This window comes from Hibiscus syriacus, unplaced genomic scaffold, assembly GCF_006381635.1.
Source record: "Hibiscus syriacus cultivar Baekdansim isolate YM2019G1 unplaced genomic scaffold, ASM638163v2 tig00110430_pilon, whole genome shotgun sequence".
Lineage (NCBI taxonomy): Eukaryota > Viridiplantae > Streptophyta > Magnoliopsida > Malvales > Malvaceae > Hibiscus > Hibiscus syriacus.
Window position 1 is genome coordinate 294283 of NW_024062734.1, and position 8659 is coordinate 302941.

At 33.4% G+C, this 8659-nt stretch overlaps 1 pseudogene; it reads left to right on the top strand.

Annotated features, from left to right (window-relative positions):
- Nucleotides 1-1702: 1702 nt before the first annotated feature.
- Nucleotides 1703-5132, top strand: LOC120125385 (annotated as a pseudogene).
- Nucleotides 5133-8659: the final 3527 nt, after the last annotated feature.

The window sequence follows — 8659 nt, forward strand, 5'->3', positions numbered from 1 at the left end:
ATATATAAAAAAAATCTAAATATATAATTTTACAATTTCAGAGAGGACGATCAGCTCCACCCCCTCACCACTACTAATTGCATCTAAAACTAATTAATTTTAATAAATTCCAGTCAATATCATAACATATACATATTCAATAAACAAAATGAGTTTTGGCCACTCAAACAATTTCAAAATCAATTATAAAAATCAATTATAAACGAATGCTCCACTACAAGTAGTATGGTAACATGAAAAGATAAGAAAAACAACCATAATCAAATGCTCCACTACCACTAGCGTGTGATATCAGCCAATCTTTCCTCTCAAATCTTTTGAACGATCTATATTGTCCATGCATGCATTCTTTTTCATAATAAATAAATAAATATATAAATAAAATAGATTTATTGGTTAGAGAATCCCATGCTGATCAATCTGTTCTTTGGATCAACTCTATAGCGTGTTTTATAATAAATATGGATGTTAAAATTTTTCATTGTGAATATACAAGTAAAAGTTATGCTTGAAATATTAATAAATATAGGATTTATGAAATAATCACTAGAATTTTCTATGTTGTGTAGAAATCCTAAGTCTGTGTAGAAATTAATAATTAAATCGGAAATTGAAATTAGAAATACACAAATTATATATATATATTTAAAAAAAAGGAGATAAGTACCGAAAGAGAAGAAGGGTATTTACGTAAAGCCACGGGAACTTAATTCAAAAGAAGGGAGAAAACCATGGTTAAAAAGTAATCCAGCTCAGGTAAGGACGGAGACTTTCGATATTATCCTATTCGTAAATGCATTATATAATAATTATTAAGAATAAATATACAATATATATATATATATATATATATATATATAACTGTTCATATTTTTCTCCGATTTTCTTTTCAATCTTCTTTACTCGCACGCTCCTTCTCTCTTTCAACTTTATCTCTTCTTTCAACTTTAACGAACTTTTACCCCATTTCCTTTCGAGCAGGAAAACTGCCTCTCGTCGGCCGTAGGTTATCTTTTCAAACCGCCGTGACTTACAAGTAAGTATCCCCTTCCAGAATTCTGATCGGTTGCACCGTCGTTGTGTTTACGCTTTCCTTTTTGTTATTTAATATACTGTTTACTTGACTTACTGTTAGTTTCTTTGGCTTCAGTTTGCATCTTGTTTGGTTGCTTAGAAAATGCGGGAAAATAAACCAAATCGATGTTTTGTTTCCCCTTTTTTATTCCATTTTATATTCAAAAAACCTTTTATTTTGGTTGTGTTAAACGGAGGAATTGGATTTCGTTGATTAGTTTAATCTTTATAGTTTTAATTAATAACAAGATAAAATGAAGATCGACCAGTCATTATATATATTTTTTTCGGGTGAGATTCTTGGAGTGTAATTTTTTCCATTAACTTTTCCTTACTTTTTTTCCCGAATTTATTTTAAGTATCTTAATATTTTTGGTGCGTGTTGTGATACCATATTTCGTTTGCCTTTTGGGTTTGATTTCGTTTACTTGGTTGTGACTTATGCTATTAGCACAGTTTCTTCATTATTTTCTTAAATATATGTTTTTTTTTGCGGCAAAGTGACCTGCGATCAAATAAGGTTGCGGATCTCGTTTTTGCTAAGAATAGGAAAGACTACAAATTAAGTATTTTTCAAGGCTTATTTCGTACTAATTGTAACATTGTTTTGATATTTGCTTTTGTTAACACATTAGCTGAAAATTTCTAGATAAAAATGCTAAAGAATGACCCGTAAGAGAATGTTAAAAAATATTTTGAAAAGTCAAAACTATTCGAAATAAAAAAACTCTTATTTGAGATGCATACAGTTGATAGAAATCACGGTGTTTAATCCTCTGTATTGCTTCCCTGATTGATTTGGTTGATTAATGTGAATGAGGTCAACTAATTGATACCATTTTTGTCTTCAGATCTGTGAACATTTTAATTGGAACAATTTATTGTAGTGCCGGTTTTGTTTGTATGCTTTCGTCATATAGAAGCTTTAATGGCATCAAGATCGTGTGCAAATTTTTTACACTTGGTTTCTGGGGATCTACTTGATATACCTCAAACTCCAAGAGCTCTTCCTCGCGTAATGACTGTTCCTGGGATAATCTCTGACTTGGATTCCTGTAGCAGTAATGATGGGGATTCAGATGTTACTTCATCTGGTTGTAGAGAACGCAAAATTATAGTGGCAAACATGTTACCTTTGCATGCTAAAAGAGATGGAGATACTTCTAAATGGCGGTTCAGTTGGGATGAGGATGCTCTTTTACTACATCTAAAGGATGGATTTTCTCCTGAAACAGAGGTCGTATACATAGGATCTCTCAAGGTCGATATAGATGTGAATGAACAGGAAGAAGTTGCCCAAAAACTGTTGGAAGATTTTAATTGCGTTCCTACATTTTTACCTCATGATTTGCAGAAGAAGTTTTATCTTGGGTTCTGTAAACAAAATTTGTGGCCTCTTTTCCACTACATGCTGCCCATGTGTCCTGACCATGGTGATAGATTTGACCGTATTTTGGCAGGCATATGTTTCTGCTAATAAAATATTTGCTGCCAAGGTTATGGAAGTTATCAATCCAGATGATGATTATGTTTGGATTCATGATTATCACCTGATGGTTCTTCCCACATTTTTGAGGAAACACTTCCATAGAATCAAGCTTGGATTTTTCCTCCACAGCCCTTTCCCCTCATCAGAAATATCGAACATTGCCTGTCCGGGATGAGATTCTGAGGGGACTACTGAATTGTGATCTAATTGGGTTTCATACATTTGATTATGCACGACATTTCTTGTCTTGCTGCAGTAGAATGCTGGGCCTTGATTATGAATCTAAAAGAGGACATATTGGTCTTGATTACTTTGGTCGCACAGTTTTTATTAAAATTCTTCCTATAGGAGTTCATATGGGTAGACTTGAATCAGTGTTGAATCTCTCCTCCACGGCTGCCAAGATCAAAGAGATTCAGAAACAGTTTGAAGGGAAAAAATTGATTCTTGGCGTAGATGACATGGATATTTTCAAAGGCATCAGTCTTAAACTACTGGCTATGGAACAACTGCTACGGCAGCATCCAGGTATGCAGGGTAAAATAGTCCTCGTTCAGATTGTGAATCCTGCAAGGGGATTTGGAAAGGATGTCCAGGAAGCTAAGAAGAGATTTATGGCTGCTAAAAAGATCAATGATGTTTATGGTTCACCCAAATATCAGCCAGTGATTTTGATTGATCGTCCTGTTCCCCGTTATGAGAAATCTGCCTATTATTCGCTAGCAGAATGTTGCATAGTAAATGCCGTGAGGGATGGAATGAATCTGGTTCCTTACAAGTATATTGTTTGTCGGCAGGGAACTCCTGCTATGGACGAGGCACTTGGTGTAAAGCCAGAATCTCCACGAACAAGCATGCTCGTTGTTTCTGAATTCATTGGTTGCTCACCATCTTTAAGTGGAGCGATAAGGGTAAATCCTTGGGATATTGATGCCGTGGCTGAGGCTTTAAATACAGCTATTACCATGCCCGAGTCAGAGAAGCAAATGCGACATGACAAACACTACCGATATGTTAGTACTCATGATGTGGCATATTGGGCTTGCAGCTTTACCATGGACTTGGATAGAGCATGCCAAGATCATTATAGTAAACGCTGCTGGGGCATTGGTTTGGCCTTAGTTTCAGAGTCGTGTCTCTTTCTCCTAGTTTTAGGAGGCTTTCTATTGATCACATTGTTTCGGCATATAAACGAACAAATAGAAGAGCAATATTTCTTGACTACGATGGCACTCTTGTTCCTGAAGCTTCCATTATTAAATCTCCTAGCGCTTATGTTATCTCTATCATCAAGACCCTCTGTGATGATCCTAAGAACACTGTGTTTATTGTTAGTGGGAGGGGGAGAACTTCACTTTGCGAGTGGCTTGCTCCTTGCGAGAAGCTGGGAATAGCTGCTGAGCATGGGTACTTCATAAGGTACACTTACTGTAATTTTTTTAATATATGGCCAGTAACGAGTCTAAATGACTGAAATAAACTTGGGGTCATTTTCTGTTTTCTTCCTGCAGATGGAGTAAGGACTTTGAATGGGAAACCAGCCCTGTTGGTGCTGACCTTGAATGGAAAAAGATTGTGGAACCTGTCATGAGCCTGTATAGAGAGGCAACAGATGGCTCCAGCATAGAGCCTAAGGAGAGTGCTTTGGTGTGCACCATCAAGATGCGGACCCTGATTTCGGATCATGCCAGGCCAAGGAATTGTTGGATCATCTGGAATGTGTTCTTGCAAATGAACCGGCAGTCGTTAATAGAGGTCAGCACATTGTTGAAGTTAAGCCACAGGTATGATAAAATTGATTCTCGCCTATATGGCTACCTGCCTCTCCCTCCCACTTTTATGTGTTTAATTTAAAATATTGTCGAGTCAAGCTTCCTAATCGTTTTTTTTTAATTCAGGGAGTAAGCAAAGGGCTGGTTGCAGAAAAGGTTCTGTCGAGAATGGTCGACGGTGGCGAGCCACCTGATTTCGTAATGTGTGTTGGTGATGATAAATCCGACGAAGATATGTTTCAGAGCATATTAACTTCAGTCTCTAATCCATCCTTGCCTGTGGCTCCGGAAATCTTTGCATGCACCGTTGGACGAAAGCCTAGCAAAGCTAAGTATTACCTTGATGACACTACTGACGTTTTGAAGTTACTTAAAGGCCTTGCAACCGCTACAGTTTCAAAGCCTAGGTGCCTGCCTCTTATTAAGGTTTCTTTTGAGAGTAATGCTTGACAGAAGGCGCGGTGGCCGGCGTAAATTTCCCAGTTCACATTGGAGTGTGCGATTTGCTTCAAGGGATTCTTCCTCTGAACTAGTGAAACTTTGATTTTAAGCTATCTGAAGCGTTGTCCGTTCTTGCTAGATGCGATTCCGATGGGGTACCGACATGGGAGATTGTTGTCGTGGGCGGGAGCCGGAAGTCTGAAGGTTAAATGCTCGTCATTATTATTATTGCAAATGGTGATAGTGAAATTATACATTTTTCTGGCGCTAGCAAAAATGGTATGGGATGAGTTTTTGGTCCTCACTTGTTTATAATGGTATTTATTGATTAGAGGCGCTGTTAACTTGTATAGATACATTGTTTTCCAATGCAAAATTGCCAATTTGATTAATGCTCAAAATTGAAAGATCAGAAACCCAATAGTCGATCCCTTTTATTTTCTTTTTTTACCTTTTTTTTTACCGAGTTGTCCCTTAAAGCATATCGTTTCCAATACAAAATTCCACTTAAAATATACCCTTTTTATCGAGTTACTCTTTAAAGTATTTTTGAGACGTTTTATCCTCTAAAGTTTAAATCGTTACATCATTTACTCTAATATAAATTTGTTAAAAACACATGGGTAAATTAATATTTAGTCACTCAAGTATTCGTGCGGTTCTATTTTGATAAATCAACTATTTTTGTTTTCAAAATCACTAAACTTAAGTTTTTATTTCGTTTTAGTCACCCAATTTTATTAGATTTATTTTTTAAATTTACAATATATAATAATTTATTTATATCATATATTTTTTACTTAACACATACGTTTAATGTATAATACCATATAATATTATAATATAAATAATATACAACATATTTAGTTGTTCGTAATTAAATTTTTTAATAAAAAACTTAAATTATCCATTTTGTAAATATAAATGTTTAGATAAAATTTTATGCATTTTTCTTTTTGATGATTTGTCGTGCTTCTTATTTTATCAATAGCAATGCAAAAACTTTTTTCAAACGCAATAGTTCCGATGCTTGTAAACTTGTGATTTCTTTTTTCTGTACAAAATTTGCTTTATGTCTTGCATAACTCATATATGATTAATTTATGTTTTGTACTTTTGGTTGCTCTATTCTCATTTCTTAGTTTTATTTATAACTTTAGTGAATATATATTCGGGAAGAAGTTTTATTTGATGGCTCCACCAACTATTAATTTTCCATGGCTATCCTCCCCTAATGTGCCCTTTTGTAAATCTTCAAATGTATGCATGAAAACAGCAAATCTAGCTGATATTTCAACTGTGCTGAAATCTCCTATTCCCTTTACATCCTATAACTCTAAGGTGACGTTTGGTTCGCTGGAATGCCTTGGAATTAAGGGGAATTGAAATACAATTACACCACTTTCTCATGTTTGATTCAAGTTTTCAAAGGGGAAATTGGAATCCAATTCCATCAGGGGATGAAAAGTAAATTACATCCATAACATGATAGAATTGAAATCCTTTGGAGGAGGGAATGTAAAATTTGACCATATTACCCTCATCAATCTTTTGGTATTCGGGTCAGATTTTTTTTAAAAAAAATTCGGGATCGGGTCGGGTTTTTTTTAAGTTTGATATTCAGGTCGGTTTTTTTTTAAATTTCGGGATCGGGTCGGATTTTCTTTTTAAAAAAATTCGGGTTCGGGTCGGGTCGAGTTTTTTTAAGTTTGATATTCAGGTCGGGTTTAGGGTGAAAAATACCCGACCCGAAAAATATATATAATTTTACCTTATATATTTAGGAATAATTACAATAATACCCCTCTCTATATATTATTTTCAATTAAGTTACTGTTTTTATTGAATAAAAATATTTTTTTTTTATTATTTCGGGTCTGGTTGGGTCAAGTTTCTAATTCATATATTCAGGTCGGTCGGGTCGGGTGAAACTTTATTTTGGTCAGGTCGGGTCTCGGGTGGAGGTTCCCTTGTATGGCCATCACTAATTGGGATGATTTTAACTTATGATGTTTATTAGTATGATTTTTATAATTTATTGAAATGAATAATCAATCAATCAATAAAATGAAAATTTAATATTTTTTAAAATTTTATAATATATTACTACATGTAAGTTATAAAACAAACTAAAATTAAGAAAAAAATAAGAAGGGCGATTATGTCATTTTACATTACTGAAATCAAATTATTCTGACATGTCTGCGAACCAAACAAAATATGTAATTGGATTCCAATTCAATTTCCTGCCAACCAAACAGGTTTCAGATTCTAATTCCTTCATATTTTAATTCTTTCAGAAACATTCCAGCCAACCAAACGCCACACCTAACATTCTAAAACCACCGTCTCTCCCAAATAAAATTTGTACGAGAACCGAGTATTCCAAGAGGCCTCATGAATGCAGTTTTGCCCTTAAAGAAACAAAAGATACATGGGATAGGCTTTTCAAAGAAGGGTATGGTGCAGATGTTTGTATTATCACCAACGAAAAATGTGTTCTTGCTCATTCTAATGTTTTAGTGACTTTCAAAAAAACCAAAAAAATTTTGGTGAGTTTATTATGTTTTCCTCTGAATCTCTTGACATAGAACGATTAAGGTGGCCTAATTTACATCATAATGTAACAGACTTTTCTTCTAATTATTAGATATAGGATTTTGCACGGTTCTGGTTTGCTTTTAAACTCGAGTAGAAATTCAGCCTAGGGTATTATACTGCTCTTCTTCTAAAACATAAATGTTAAGTAATGTTCAAGCTTCAATTGATTTCTTTTAATTGGAAGAATATCGCTTCTAATTCATTGACCATATACATGCGGAAAGGTTGAAGCTATAGGGATGTACTCCCTCTGTCCTATAAAAACGGTCCATTATTGATTTTTTTGGCAATTTTTTTAAATTTTTAACTAATTATTATTTAAAATGTATAATTGATAAAAATATGTAAAAATATATTTTAAAAACCTTCAATCAAGTAATTTTCAAATATATATTTTATTCCCTTCGTCCCACTAAATGTGTCTCTTTTGGTTTTTTAAATTGTCCCATTCAAAATGTCTTATTAGAAAAGTTAACAAACAACAATACTTATATTTTCTTTTTTACCCTTATATATCGTTATTTTATACCTATCAAAACAAATCTGTCAAATCTATCAACCACCTTTTAAGAATAATTTTGTTATTTCTCTTGGTCAAATATATCTTCTAAACTATGTGCAAACAAGCACAAATAATGGGATATAGGGAGTATAAAAATGTAATTATTTAAAATATTTAAAATAATCAAGTTCAAAGTTTTAAAATTTTGACTTTTTAAAAGTCAACAAGGGACAGTTTTTATGAGATGGAGGAGGTAATATTTTAGTTTAATATCTCTTTTGTTAAAATTTTAATTACAAACAACTAAATATGTTGTATATTATTTACGTTATAATATTATATATTATTATACATTAAATTTATGTGTTGAGTAAAAAAATATGTGATATAAATGAATTCTTATATATTGTGAATTTAAAAAATAAATCTAATCGAATTGGGTGACCAAAACGAAACAAAAACTTAAGCTTAGTGATGATTTTGAAAACAAAAATAGTTGACTGACCAAAATAGAACCGTAAAAATAGTTGAGTGACTAAATATGAAAATTACCCACATGTTTTTTAACAGAGTTAAAAGATTGAGGTAAATGAGGTAACGATTTAAATTTAAAAGGACAAAAATACTCGAAAAATACTTTGAGGGGGCAGTTCGGTAAAAATGATATAATTTAAGGGGAAAAGGTTTATTTAAACTGTTTTTTTAAAAAGTGTATAGTGGCCGAATAACACAGTACTTTGTCTGCAAGTGACAATGGGTCCGTCACAGAATTTGAAAGTC